This window comes from Taeniopygia guttata, chromosome 1A, assembly GCF_048771995.1.
Source record: "Taeniopygia guttata chromosome 1A, bTaeGut7.mat, whole genome shotgun sequence".
In the NCBI taxonomy this organism is placed as follows: Eukaryota; Metazoa; Chordata; class Aves; order Passeriformes; family Estrildidae; genus Taeniopygia; species Taeniopygia guttata.
The window spans coordinates 3,628,357-3,643,384 of record NC_133025.1 but is presented as its reverse complement, the minus strand read 5'-3'; the positions used below and the strand labels follow the sequence as shown (position 1 = coordinate 3,643,384).

Here is a 15,028-nt window from a genome sequence, read left to right as displayed (position 1 = left end):
AAAGGGCTCTGTAATCACCTGGAAGCTGCGGTGTGGATTTGGGGGCTATCCCAGCATTGAATAAACACACACTTTATAACTTTAAACTGTTAGAGGGTTTTTGCCCGTCACAGTTGGATATTGATACTAGATCAATATCCATATTTTTTTAATAAATCAGTGGGAGGGTGGCACGACACATCCCAAGGGCTGGATTTACGCCCAACACTGTTTGCTCTGAATGTTCTATTACAATTTTCCATACTGTGTTTCTAGCTCATTATGTAATCTGTGGTAGTTTATTCAGTGAGTAACCAGTCTCCATGGCTGTTCAGTAATTCTAGATACTTACCAAGGGCACCTGAGATTTTGGGCAGGAAAATGGAGACAATTATATGAAACTCTTCATGAAGACTCTGGCAGCACTGAGAAAGTTACGAGAACAGAAGACTTATTCTTCATCAATTTCAAACAATTCTGCCTGTTATTCCAGCATGTTTGCTATCATTTTGCTGTGCCATCACTGCCACTGAGGTCACTGGGTAACTGCAAATACTGCAAAATATTTGGCTATTAGAAGGTCTTGCTGCATTATGTCATTTGGGGCTGAAGTGGACTTGTTTGGTCTGCAGAAACAACTTCTGTTTCCTAAAAACCTTAAAACTCTGTATCTGTCTGAGCCTGGAATTTACCCAACCATACCAATTTCCCAGCCCAATATCTTGCACTAATTATTTAATATTTTCTTTTCGACAGAGGCAAAAAAGGATTTTCTTTTTTACTTACACTGCACTGGTGTGTGTCTCCAGCTCATACCAAGCACGTGAAATAGATGAGCTGAGTTTTCTAAGAATTATGGCCACTTGCACCACATGATGATGCAAATGAACATGCAAGACTGTCTGCAAAGCCAAACACCAGCCCTGAAGCAAACAGACCTGGCACCTCAACCTCAAAATATTACAAGCACTATCTCTGTATTAATCAGAAAGTCTTTATCTCCAGCATTGCTTCCGACTGTGCTACTGTGCAGTTTATTTCCCTGTGGTTAGCTGAAAAAAATAAATAAAATAAAGCTACTACTTCCTCTCCTACTTATGCTGCTTTCTATTAACTCAGTACTTCTAAACACATTTACAGATATGTCTATTTTCATCATGACAGTGAAAGCTCCTTAAATATAAAAAGAAATAGTCTTCACTTTATTTATAGAGGATCTCCCAAGCATCTTCCTGTGGTTTTTGCTTTAGCAATGCCTGCATTTTTTAAAGGGAGGATTGATATAATTCACACATCTGTAACCTTGTGGAAGAAAAAAAAATTAGTAAGGGATTACTTTTACAGCCTAAGAGTCCCACTGAGAAAAGAACCATGAATCCTATGTTAAAGGAAGGAATCAAATAATTAATTGCATCAAAAGCTACAGAGAAAAATCCCTGTGGATTGAGATGTCACAGAGCAATATCACAGCATGACAGCCACTGGGAGAAACTCAGAGGAGATTAGAGTCTGCAGAGGTGGAAAACACAAGAGCAATGGGAGATTTTGGTTCCTTCTCAGAACAAGTCATAACAGGGAGGGTAAAGGCTGAATTATCAGACCTGTAAATTACTACCTATTAAAGCCATAAATCAGATAACTCACAAGGAGAGAAGCAGCTCTTGGTTAAGCCTGGAAAGTGCAGTAGGCATGGATCAAAACTGATCCATCACTGTGATAATAGCCACAGTGTATTTGTACACGCCCACTTAGGAGAAGAGGAGCCAAGAAAATCCTTCTCATTAAATTCGGGGAGATAAAGAAACCTCACCCTGCTGCCAAGGTCCCAGACAGACTGGAAATGGAGGAGAAATATGTGAGCTCATCCCCAGCATTGCACATCTTGCAGGTGGGTTAATTGTGGCTGAAATCTCCTTTTATCTGCAAAGGTGGAGGAGCACTGGCCAGCTCTCTGCCTCCTACAGACCCTCATAAATGTTGAAGTCTGATCTTCCAGCTATTTTAATTTATTTTTTTCCATTCATATTTCAAACCTTTCTATGCTGGTGCTTTTCTTCTCGAATCTCACTTGTGATTGCTGAGTCACCAGTTCTACATCTCTAGCAGCCTTTCTAATCTCACATCTCTCTGTCTTTATGTTTTCTTGCAGCTCTTTTCTCCCAGCTTCACAATTTTCTCATCATTTTGAGATGAGTTTGATGCAGCTGGGTCTCCTGAACTGAGAGGAGAGGAGAGGAGAGGAGAGGAGAGGAGAGGAGAGGAGAGGAGAGGAGAGGAGAGGAGAGGAGAGGAGAGGAGAGGAGAGGAGAGGAGAGGAGAGGAGAGGAGAGGAGAGGAGAGGAGAGGAGAGGAGAGGAGAGGAGAGGAGAGGAGAGGAGAGGAGAGGAGAGGAGAGGAGAGGAGAGGAGAGGAGAGGAGAGGAGAGGAGAGGAGAGGAGAGGAGAGGAGAGGAGAGGAGAGGAGAGGAGAGGAGAGGAGAGGAGAGGAGAGGAGAGGAGAGGAGAGGAGAGGAGAGGAGAGGAGAGGAGAGGAGAGGAGAGGAGAGGAGAGGAGAGGAGAGGAGAATGGAGATCAGATTAATTACAGGGAGATCCAAAAAGCTGTGAATAAATTGATTTTCCCACTGTGAGAAGAGCCACCAGCCTTGGTTGGAACCCCTCATTGTACCAACAGGCCACCTAGAAAAGGTGAACAGCCAAGGTGGTGAAATCTGCTGCAAATCCCAATTTTTTTTCAGAGTAATCAGCCAAAAGCTGTAAGCAAGAAGTTGCAGAAGGATAGCGTGGCACTGGCTCAGTGATGAGATGGCAGATGGGACCCACTGTTAATGAATGCAAAGCAATGCACACAAGACAAAATAGCACTAACAAAACACACACAGCAGCAGCTCTAAATCAGCTGCTTCCATTAAGGAAAGAGATGCTGCATTCATTGTGGACCATTTTCCTGAAATGCCTACTTAGTGAAGGAAGGAAGCAGGAAAGCAAACAGGCTGCTGGGAAGCATTAAAATCTTAAAAAAGGAGAAAGTATCCTCATAAATCCAACACGCACATGCACGTTTGAGTGGCCACCTGCACTCCTGGGTATCTCATCCTCTCCAAGAAGCAGCAGTGCAATAAAAAATAAAGAAATCAGATGTATTGGGTGAAAAGAGACAGCTGAAGGGGACCTTAGAAGCATCAAGCACCCAAAATGGTCCAGAAAAAATAAATAGGGAGTTCTCATTTTTCTCTCCGATGGTGATCTTTAAGAATGCGTAAAATAAAGCAGTGCTGGGGAAAAAAAAACAGCCATTAAATGTCTCATTTATGTCTCATTTCCCTAAAGCGTTGCTAGCAGTTTTTGGTGGATGTGGTTGATTTGTTTTATGTTACAGATCTCCTCTGAGGGTGAGGGGTGCTAATATGCCAAAATGGCATTAGAGGGCAGTGCATGGCAACCTAACTGGAGTTTTCTGGGGTGGCTGTGAGAAACCACCCTTTAGAACCTCTGAGGATGGGGACAACAGAGCAGCTCCCACTCACACAGGTGGGAAACGGTGGGGATCAGCATTTGGCACAAATGTAAAACATGAGGGCTGATCAGAGCAATGTCAACCTGCTCAAAATCCCATTAAATGGTGGTTTCCAACCAATGGTGAAGATCCCAAGCAGAGAACCAACCCTGCTACACACCACATTTTTTTGTGGTGACCGTGGCAGAACCTCCAAACCTTTCTGGATTTGATTTTCTTTTTTTTTTTAAATTTTTTTTTTTCCCCCAGAAAATGCTTGCTGTTGTCCTCCCAGTGATCTTCAGCTTTGCCCACTGGGCAAAATCAAATATGATGAGGAAAGTCCCAGAGGAAAACTTGTCCTGGCTTGGGAAGATCAGCTTAGGTTTGCTGCCTTAAAAAAAAAAAAAAACAACAAAACAAAACCCAAACTTCAAGGAGCAGCAACCTGAAGGAAATGAAAACAGTTAGAAAGGCATTGGAAATATTCTTTCTTCTACTAAGGGAACAGCTGAAAATATGACTGTGAAAGCAGTGAAGGAAACAGTGCCTTTTGCCATATATAGAATAACCCAAACCCCCAGAAAATTGTGGGGGTTTGTCCCCTATTTTTTACTTGCTTCACATTTTCACCTAGTTTCATACTTTGGCTAAGTTCCACAACTAAAATGAGTAAGACATGTCTCAGAACAGAAACATTTCATCACAGATGAATTTTCCAACACACATACTTCAATATTTTTGATGACAACTGAAAAAAACTCCATTGCTTTTGACACTGCACAGGGAGTGTTTTTGTTTGGCCAGCCATGGGAAAAAAAAACCCAACATGCTTTAAATGAGGAAATGACCATTTTGTCCAACCACCACTGTCTCAAGCTTGTTTGAAGAAGTGTGAAAACGTCAAAAACATAGCAGTGAAAATATTACACATGACTAGACTCAGTACAGATGGGATATCTGCCATCGCTGAGGAAAAAAAAAAAAAGGGGTTGTGCTGCTCTGCTAGAGGAAGGATTTGGATAAGAAATTATTCAGAACTCCCCCGTGTTAGCCACAGTGGGTCTGTGTGCCAAAAATACAGGTTTCTTACATGCTGAAAATCCCACTGCCTGAGAAACTGGAGGGATTTCAGGTTTGTCTTTTTAGAATTCTAGAAGATCTTGAGTTGAAATGGACCTACAAAGATCTGGATTAAGAGCTTTTGCTGGGAGTTGGACTCAGTCATCCCTGTGTGTCACTTCTGGCTTAAAATATTCTATGATTCTGTGATTTTATGGAAATGAGGGGTTCAGGGGAGCTAAACCTCTGCTGCATTGGTCAGCAGGTTTTAAAACTTATAACTGAGAAAGATACTGTAAGCCAAGGCAAACAGTGAAAGAGGGTTTGGAGTTGGAGAAGGAAATCAGCTTTATAAACATCTGAATTAAAGCTCTATCCAAATTTACAGGTAGTCTTTTTGGACTGAAATAAAATTCTGGATATGAGATTGAATTCTAAGAACTGTGGGTTGTTATCGAGCAGAGCGCCATCGCTCTGGAAATGCCTCTGCTCAGATGATTCACAAGGTGAGGTTACCCTTCCGCTTGCTCAAGATTTATATCAAATTCTCATGAACCACTGTTTTCAGCCCAAAACAGCTGAGTTCAAGAACCTGAAGTTCAAAGAGAATTTTCTGATGTCCTGTCGTGGTGGCTGTCGTGACATTCTTGGTATAAACAGAACTATTTGGTGTTAGAAGCACATTAATGGGGCACTGAGCTGCTCATGGGTAGTAACAGATTGCCCAGAGAGGCTGGGCAGTCTCCATCCTTGGAGGTTTGCAAGGCCAGGTGAATAAATCCTGGTGGCATCACATTACCAGCCTTGTTTCCAATCTGAACTGTTTGATGAATCTGTGATTATTTCTATGGCTTTGTTACTTGCTGTACTTCTCCAGAGAGATGAAGGAGAAAATTTAGCACCCACACTTGCTCTGGATTTACTGTCCAAGTGCTCTGACCACTGGGAAAATGTCAAAAGGAGTTCTCCTCCTCCATTAGGGATCCCCAGCTTTTAAACAGAAATTCAGCTTCTTTTCCATGCAGAATTTTGTGCTGGGACGTGGTCTTATCTTATATGTGTGGATTTCTTCCCATTAGGATCAAGTGCAGCATCCTGGGCCCTGAAGCATATCCAGTGGCATTGATATTCCTGGTGAATTTTTGAAGCTAAGACAGATGTTCAGAATCTGTTGAATTGAGGAAATGCTGGTTTAGGGTCGTTGTAGAGGACTTTCATGCCAACCCTTCCAAATGGTTTATGCCACAGAGGTGTGTGATGCTGACAGAGACGGGATCATCCTCATCCCTGACCAGTCTGGTCTAAGGGATACGACTCTGGTTCAGGATCTGGAACTTCATCAAGCCCCAAGCAGCATTCTCCAGCTGTTTAGAAGTTACACTTTCCATCTCACAAGAGGACCCTATATATGGACATATGGACACAGGGATGTTGTCTTATACAATTAGGATATAATTAATTTCATTAATTTTTATCTTTCTAAAACTGAGATGCCCAATAAATTTTCAAGCACAGGCTGTTGCCAGGTGGTCAATCATGTCTAGAATATAATCCTTGGAACAGCACTTTCCTAATTTACTGGGGCACTTTCATGTTCCACTTTATATCCTAGGACTCATTTTTGGTCATAGTTTTAATTTTATGAAAATACATAATTGTTTGCCATACAATTTTTGATAACTCTACAGTTGACAAGACACTGCTTGAGTAAGAAACAAAGAGTGTTTATTCTGAGTGTGTATCTCATTCAACACAGAAAAACAACTTATGTTATAACTTATGTTATAAAACAACTTAATGACTGGAAGTTAAAACAAGATTAGGAAAAAAGGCTGATTATTCTGCATTTTTCTGGGCAGGATTTCTTGCCTCTTCCTTCAGAAATATTATCCTGATTATTGAAAAAGGCCTAATAGGTAATGTAGCCCAGTCTGTCAACTCATATTTCTTAAAAAAACAAAAGCAATGTAGCTTGAGACAGAGGACTCCAAAGTCCTCCATCCCACCATGGATCAGATCACTGCATCATGGAAGGCAAATGATGGAAATGGAATTCTGGGCTTTCATATTTTTCAACCTGACAGTGTTCACCACGTGCCTTGTTTTCCTTTCTACGCTCATTCCAATGCCCTAATCAGAAATGAGCAATGGCCAAGTGTGAGCGTTGTCCATCCTTCTGTTCCTCAAAAACAAGGAAGACATAAAAAAAACCCTACCCCAAACCTACTCTTCAGGTAAACAGCATTATCTCCACCATCAGACCAGACCACATGTACGTAAAAGGATGTGTTATCAAAAATATCTGTAATGGTGACCTTAAAAAAGTACAAGCAGTGCTAATGAATTTCTTGTTATTTTAGAAAGGGACTTTCTTCTCCGTTGGTGCAGAGAGCTTCCTGAAGCAAAAACAAATGAAGCTTTTCTCTCATTCTTTTTAAATGTAAGGTAGAAACATTTTGACTAAATTTCTGCTCTGTTTTTTTCTAGTTATTCAGAATTAGGAGGAGATATTTTCAATGATCCTTCAGCCTGGAAAAGAGGAGGGTCTGGGGAGAACTTCAGACACTTTCCAGTACCTAAGCAGTCTCCAAGAGAGCTGGAAAGGACTTTGTATGAGGGCATGGAGTGACAGGACAAGGGGGGATGGCTTTAACCTGACAGAGGACAGTGTTAGATTGGATATCAGGGAGAAATTCTTTACTGTTTGTGTAGTGAGCTCTGGCACAGGTTGCCCAGAGAAAGTGTGGTTGCCCCATCCCTGGAAATCTTCAAGGACAGGTTGGACAGGGCTTGGAGCAACCTGGGATAGTGGAAGCTGTCCCTGCCCATGGCAGGGGGGTGGAACAAAGTGATCTCGAAGGTCCCTTCCAATCCAAATTATTCTGTGATTCTAAGGCAGGGTTCTGTCTTAGCTCAAAGAGTGCACATGGCATCAAGCAGGTGAACATAGAGACACCTCTGCAGTTAATGTGAAGATTTTTATTAAGGATTTATTGTAATCAAGAGTTTACAGGTGTTGGGCAAGGGGAAAGGCAAGGAAGTGACTCCCCCAATCCACATTTGGAGTTAGTGGAGGAGCCCAAATTAGGAGGAGGTGCTCTAAGCTGTCTCCTCTGGGTTCCTTCTGATGCTTGTTGCCCTTGGAAGCTGGTCCTTCTCATGAAGTTCTCCCTCTCTTAGCTCCTCTGGTTTCCCATGTATTGGAAATTCCCATTTGTTGATTATGATTTCTCATTTCAAAGCTCCACACTGGAGCTGGATGTTGCCAGAATGGAGCATTCCAAGGGCAGAGCCAGGCTGTGCCACCATGGGGAGCTGACAGCAATGCCCGTGACAGTCAGTGAATGCCAGCAGCTCTGCTCAGACAATATCACTTTTTGGGGAGTGTGAGGAGCTGAGGTTTGGCTGTGCATGGACATTTGAGATGCCACAGCAACCAGAATGCAAATCCAGTTGCATTAAAATGGGTACAGTTACTGTCTTTGTGGAAAAATTTATTTTTAATATTCTTGATCCCACTAAAGAGAGATGATACAGATGTAATCATCTTGATGAATACTGAACAGCCTAGCTGGTAGATAATATAATTCTATTATGATTTATTTTTTCATATTATCTTTCATCTATTCTTTTATAGTCTAAGCTGAACATATCTGGCAGAGTGTCTGGAGTACTTTCCACTTCTAACTTTAAATGACCTGACAAAAACACTCCAAATGGAGGGGGCTCAGTGTCTGGCTTTTATTAGTCACATCACATATTCAGGTTTTCCACTTGCTCACCATGAAAACGGCTAATGAGATGTTTTTTCAGTGCTACTCTTCGTATCATGCAGGTGACAGATATAATGAAGATGGTCATGAGGGCATCTGAGCGAGGGGCAGTCTGGCTGATAGGAAGTAAATCAGCCCTGGAAATTGTCCTCTCTTTGTTCCTTCAATACAAGTGATATCAGCCTCTGTGTGACATGGGGATATGTGAAACTCTGCCAAAATATTCTCATTTTCAAAGACTTATTTAATAATTCTCTATATTAAAAGTAAGTTGCAAGTCAAAGTCAAGATGAGGGAATGTTGATCTCTGGGAGTAGAATCAAAGAAATTTAGGAGTTAGGACCATCCACCTGAGGACAGAGCCTAAAATCATAAGATTGTTTAATATTTTCTTCAGAGGACTGTGTAGGGTTGTCCTTGGTTATCACCATGCAGGGATCAAAATAGACAGGACTTCAGGAGGGCTGAACTGTGATAATCAGAGGTATCAATAGAAAAGAGGGTAAGTGTGCACCCAGAAGAGATATAAAAGATCCCACATGTTGTTTTTTTATCTGATTTCCTGTCTGCAGTATCACTGTACCCTTTCAAAGCACAAGACCATCCCACACATGATGGAATTCTGCTGGATGAAGGTGACCTCCAGCAAAATTTGCACATTTTGTGCAGTTGGTAAACGCAATCAGATTCTAAGCTAATTGCACTCACTGTCTGAGCTCAGAATGTTGGGGTGAGGCCCTCTTTTCAGCACTGAATGTTCTTCAGTTACAATGAGCTTTGTCCTGATCTCTGGGAGAAAGCTTGAGGCTGTTTGCCTCACATGAATGATTCCTCTGCAAGCTCCAAAGCCAACCACCAGGCACTTCCCTCAGCTGGATGGATGCAGGTGATGAAATAAGGTCTGGCTGTAAAATGTGGACAGTTTAATTCCTTAGAGTCAGAGGAGAACTTCCTCAGGGTAAGGGTACTTGTGTTGAACAGCCTGATAAATAGCTGCTGTTTTCTTAGAAGAGCAGCTCCAGGGTGTGAAATATGATTTGCTTTATGGAAATAACTCCTGTATTTCATTAGCATGCTTTACAGTCAGCTTGATCCTGTCTGGTCACCTTCTTCTTTCCTTTTCCTCCCCACAGCAGAGAGTCATTGACCATCAGAGGCCCTGAACAGAACAGGACTCATGTGGACATCTTGGACCTTTCCATACTACAGATTTGCCAGCTGCAGTCCTTTGATTTCACCTTTAATTGCATTACCCTTCAAGAGTGAAACTGTCTAGAATCCAGCCCCAAACCTACTTCTCCAGTATTTATAACCTGTGCACAAGAGTCAGAAAGATGGTGAGGTTGGTGACAGGGTCTGGATCCAGCACAACTGACAAATTTCTAGCTCATCTGATTGAAGAGATTAAACCTGGTGGTAAGGAGATTGTTTTTGCCAAGGTCTCTAAGCACTGGGAGACTGTTATGGACACCAAGGCAGCACAGGGCAATGTCTGGGCTAATTAGAGCAGGCAGAGTTTGTTCGTGGCAGTTGAATGCCGGGTGGGAGGTTTGGTGGGTATGCTCAAACCAAATGTGACATCTGCAGCATTTGGGTTTCAGCTAAGAGCTCAGTGGAGCTCATTTCACCCCAATGCAGACATCAGAAATAGGTCATCTGAGCTGCTGCTTCTCCTCTCCTCTCACTGTGACAGCAGACGGGTGACTAACTCAAAAGTCTGTGTCTTCACCAACATCTCATTAATTGAGGAAATGTGAAAACCACCTTGTTGATCCAAAATTCTTTTCTCATCTTGTCTCAGCAGCTGAACTCCTCAGGAAAAAGACACAAAGTGTCCTGGAATCCCCTACAGGCCTGTCAAGTTGCTCAGAGCTTCACACCTCAAACATCCATCGCCTCATGGTCAGGGAGACCTTAAAGCAGCATTCCAGTATCTAAAGGAGGCTCACAAGAGGGCTGGAGAGGCACTTCTCACAAGGGCATGGAGTGACAGGACAAAGGGAAATGGCCTTAAGCCAAAGGACAGTAGAGTTGGATTAGATATTAGGAAGAATTTCTTTACTGTGAAGGTGGTGAGGCACTGGAACAGGTTTCCCAGAGAGACTGTTCACTCTCCAACACTGGAATTGTTCAAGGCCCAGTTGGACAGGACTTGGAGCAACTTGGGATAGTGGAAAGTGGCACTACCCACAATAGGGAGGCTGAAACTGGATGATCTTTAAGGTCCCTTCCAACCCATTATGTGACTCTATAATTGTATGATTTAATAATCTGAAGATCCCATCCCAACCCCACCCTTCTCCACTGCACAAATGGTGCTCAGTCAATGAAAATGGTTTTAGGTTAACTGCACCAAAACACACCATGGAGATCTGACCCAATGGAAAGGGTACCCACCAGTACCAGAGCTATTTATTTAATATCTCACCCCTAATTTTCTGTCTTCAAATGTCTGCCTCTGCTGAACATCAGTGGTCCCTCATTAATTCATAATTATCCCATTTTAGTTTGCCTCACCTACAACTGCTTGAATACTGGTGTCACTGGAGTATTTGAGGACCACTGAATGTGCATTAGAAAAATGCCCTACCAAGAAAATCCTACAGCAGCCACAGGAAATCATGGTTTTGAAATTCTGTCCCAAATCATCAGGCCTGACTTCTGTAACAAATCTCAGCCTGAGTTACTCTGGCAATAATTGGAAGGATTGCACTTAATTCTGTAAGAAGAGGATTTGGGATTCATCACAAAGATGTTGGACAAAGTCCTGAGCCTCATTAGAAGCAAAAAAAACAAGGCATGAACCCTTATTCTGCACTGAATAGAAGGGTCAGCTTTAAGAATTTCTCCTCAAGAAGGAAAAATTCCTATTATTTTCTGTTTCTTTATCCTGGCTGAAGCAAAATGCATTCTGAGCTTTCTACACAGCTTTTCATTTTCTCACTCTGTACTTGTTTCCTGAGTACCACACCAGTTCTCACACTTCAATACCAACTTTTCTTGGTTAGCGATTAGATCTAAAAATCTTCCAAGTTACTCGAGCTGAAGAACTTCTCTAAATAGTTCCCACTACTATTTGCATTTAGAACTTTTAATTTTTTGCATTTCTATAAGTAATCCTCAAAATCCATCCAGTTCAGAAGGGTTTTTTTTCACTCCCAGGGTAAGGCACTGCATTAGGCTCTAGGACCTGAAATGAAACTGTTTGCTTTTAATTTCTGTGGCAGAGAATTTAGCCCCAGTTCTTGGAACATCTACATCAGCTTCCTATGAGGTGGTAAATTCAGAGCTGACTCAACAAAATTCATACAGATAAGATTAGCTGTGCTTTTACTGAGCTAAAGGAAGGCACTGAGCTCTGCCTTCCTAAACAGAAGCACCTACCCAGCCCATGAAGGTAAAGAAGATCTGGAAAGAAAGGTGCCTTTTGACATGCAGCAGGAAGATTTCTAATGGTGATCTTTGACCATGGGCAATTTAAGGGCCAAAAGTGGAATGGCAATAGTGGGGTGTGTTAAACTGAGCATTAAGACTTGCTAACATTCATCTCTCTTGATTTTAGATGCCTCTAATAAAGGGGATGTGCCCTATTTAAATAGTCCCTAGACTCCAGTGCTGGAAGGAGATTTGAAGGCTCATCTAGTCCATGTCTAGATGAGCTCCATCACTAGCACTGCTAAAGCTCTTACTTCATCCCCTTCTCCATCATTATTCCTCAGACAGCTTCAAGGTTTTGGTCCTTTCTTTTGGAAAAGGTTTTCTGGAACCCTTTTTCATTTCCATTGCTGCTCCATGCTCTTCTCAGCATGCAGTGCCCACAAGCAGGGGCAGCACCCTGTCCATGGCTTCACTGTCACAGCACAAACAAGGGATTTCTTTGCATGTGCTGGACAGTTCAGAGTTAGATTTGAGTTTTTCATGTGTGACATTGCCAGCTGGTCTTCATCATCCAGGGGATTGCTGGAAAGACTGAATAACCAAAGACTCACCCAGGCACCACCTTTCAGTGCATCCTTCTCTTCTGGCAGTTAATCAGTGCCTCTCGATATGACCTTCCATTTGACACAGTTTTGAACCATTTTAAGGGCACTTTCTTTTCAGGGGTTTTCCAATAAATTTCATACTCACCTCATAATTCATCTAGTTATATTTCTGTAACTTTACAGATAATATAAAAAATTCTTGCTGAAATCAAGCTAAGAAATGGTAAGCTTGGGTAAGAAGCTCACTGTAAGGTGCACTTGTGCACTTCAAAAGATTAAATAGATTTGATTCACTATAACTTCCTGGCAATAAAAAGAAGAGAAGGAGCAAATATGACCATACAATAATACACTTAATTTACCAGTTCCTCAATTTTTTTTTTTTTTTTTTTTTTTTTTTTTTTTTTTTTTGTTTAGGCCAAGGGAATGATGATTGCAAATAAGAATAGGAAGGAAGTTATCTGTACTATTCAACTCTTTTGCATGGGGAAGTATTAAGGAACCCAGTCTAGGCATTGGTGTGTTAAGAATATTGTGGCAGTACTCACCTCATGGAAACAAAACATAACCAAGTTTTTCATGTTTACATATTTATGTCACAACTCAGCATCAAAGAAAGGAATAGTTAATATGAGCCATGGTGACCCATATCCAGGATTTTTGGCAGAAAAGACTGTTCTCAGTCACTAAACAATCAATTTAAATTATGTTTTCAAACTCAGTATGGGTTTTCAGGATGGATTTGTCTCATCCAGCTGGGGCTACCTAAAAGACCTGCTGTGCTTGTTTAACAGCTGTGTGCAGATGGAAGGGAGAGAGGGAGAGAAGATAAGAGAGACTCATCTGGTGGATGTAGATGTCCAGAAGAGGAGGTGAATCACATCCTAGATGTCCTTATTAACCCTCCACTGACTCCAGGGGGAACTCTCAGGGACAACTGTGCTGACCACACAGCTCTCTCTTGAGTTGAACCCTGTATGGACATGGTAAAGTTGCTCCACTTAAGGTGCGACATTTGTGTGCTTTGTGTCAGCTCCATCTCACTTTTATGGGAAATAAAAAGTGTTTAAAACCTGTTTGACCTTTATAGATAATTAGGTTGGATGAAAATCTTCTCATGATAATTTTGAGCTTGATATAACTCAGGTTTCCCCAAACCTCTGCCCTGCAACAGAGCTGGATGCTGCTGTGGAGGTTGGGAAGGGCCTTTGTGGGTGCACAATGTGAGTTCACAACCACCATTACTGTAATTTAAAGGATGCATAAACAATATGCTGATTAACAGAGTGTGAAAAATACATATTTATGATTGGCTTTTCGCAAATGTTACAATGAATATTATATGTGTAATGTTAGAAAGTTATGCTGTATTAATTCTCTTACGTATTGTGTTAAGTGTAGTTTTAGGTTCCAACATAATGTTAAAATAGAGACTATGTATGTGGGGGAAGTTGTTTTTTTTTTTAGGGATGAGATACTCACTTTGAGGGACACCTAAATCTTCCAAAGGAGAGGAATTTATGGCTTTTTATCAGAAGAAGCTCATTTCTTCAGGCCTTGCTCAGACTCGAAGACGCCAGGGGATTAAAGGAACAGTTGACATACAACAGACAGAGTTTCTTGTTTAGAATAAAATGTATGCATAACCATGAAGGGTGTATGAATATGCAACAAGTGTATTGTTTTAAGGGTTATTCCTTTGTTCACAAGGGATGCTTTTCATGACTTAGTGTCTGAGAGAGCATCTGGACATCCATAATTCTTTGCTTTTTATTGTCTTGTAATTGTCCTAACTCTAAACTTTATTACTTTAATTGTATTACTATTTTTTAACCATTTTATTATTATTAAACTTTAAAAATTTAAAAAAACCCAAGTGATTGGTGTTTTTCACACAGAGTTTAGGTAGCTGCTAAAGCCACCCCTACACTCTCCCTGGGAAGTCCATATGAAATGTTATTCCCTTGAATACAGGACCTGTGTTAAGAGTGATTCACAGCAGAAAAGCTGAATAAAACACAAAGCTTGCTTGTTTCAGTGAGTTACATGGATGTTTACAGCTGATTTAAACTGGGAAGGGCTCCAGTAAGATCACAGTGTTGCCCTTTCTTCAAACTGGCTGAGAGACCAGTTTAAGGAAAGAACATTCCTCCAGACCAAATGAGTTTGTGCAGAGTTTTAAAAGCACTTGCAGGATTTCAAAAAAGCCCTTGTTAAACCTAGATCTAAAAAGGCTGTATCTGTGTTTGTGGTTTACTCCATGGCAACTCCTTTTCTGTACTAGTAATCTTGTGATATTGAATAAAAATAATCTTTATCATCTTGTCTGTGGTAGCCTGAGCTACGTGAGAGGCTCTTTTCCTCCCAGCTCTCTTCTGAAACAGAGGAGTTACCTGAGCAGCAAAACTCTGCTGATCAGTGGAGGAAAGTCAAGGAGCAACAGATAACCCAGCACCTTCTTTTCCTCCTCCATCTTCCTTAATTCTCAAGATGCTTTTTTTCTTGTTTTTCCTCCCACCACTTCCCAGATACCCACTGAGTTTTCACAGCACCTCCCTTCCTTTGTTTCCACACCTAATTCTGTTGCTAACATTTCACGTTGATCGTCTAAATTATAATGCTAGTTATGATTTTTTTCTCATAAACTCCAGTTTTTCTCTGTGCTTGGGTGCCTTTCCCCCTTGCTGGGTCTCCCTGCTCTCACTCTCTCCTTCTCTACCTTGCCCTACTTTGGGT

General features: G+C 41.5%; 1 long non-coding RNA gene across 1 annotated transcript; it reads left to right on the top strand.

Annotated features, from left to right (window-relative positions):
* The first annotated feature begins 1,641 nt into the window (after window positions 1–1,641).
* Window positions 1,642–14,163, top strand: LOC140680647 (uncharacterized). Its single transcript, XR_012052002.1, has 3 exons — window positions 1,642–1,867; window positions 9,443–9,725; window positions 13,087–14,163. It is a non-coding gene; the product is annotated as an uncharacterized lncRNA (long non-coding RNA).
* The last annotated feature ends 865 nt before the right edge of the window (window positions 14,164–15,028 follow it).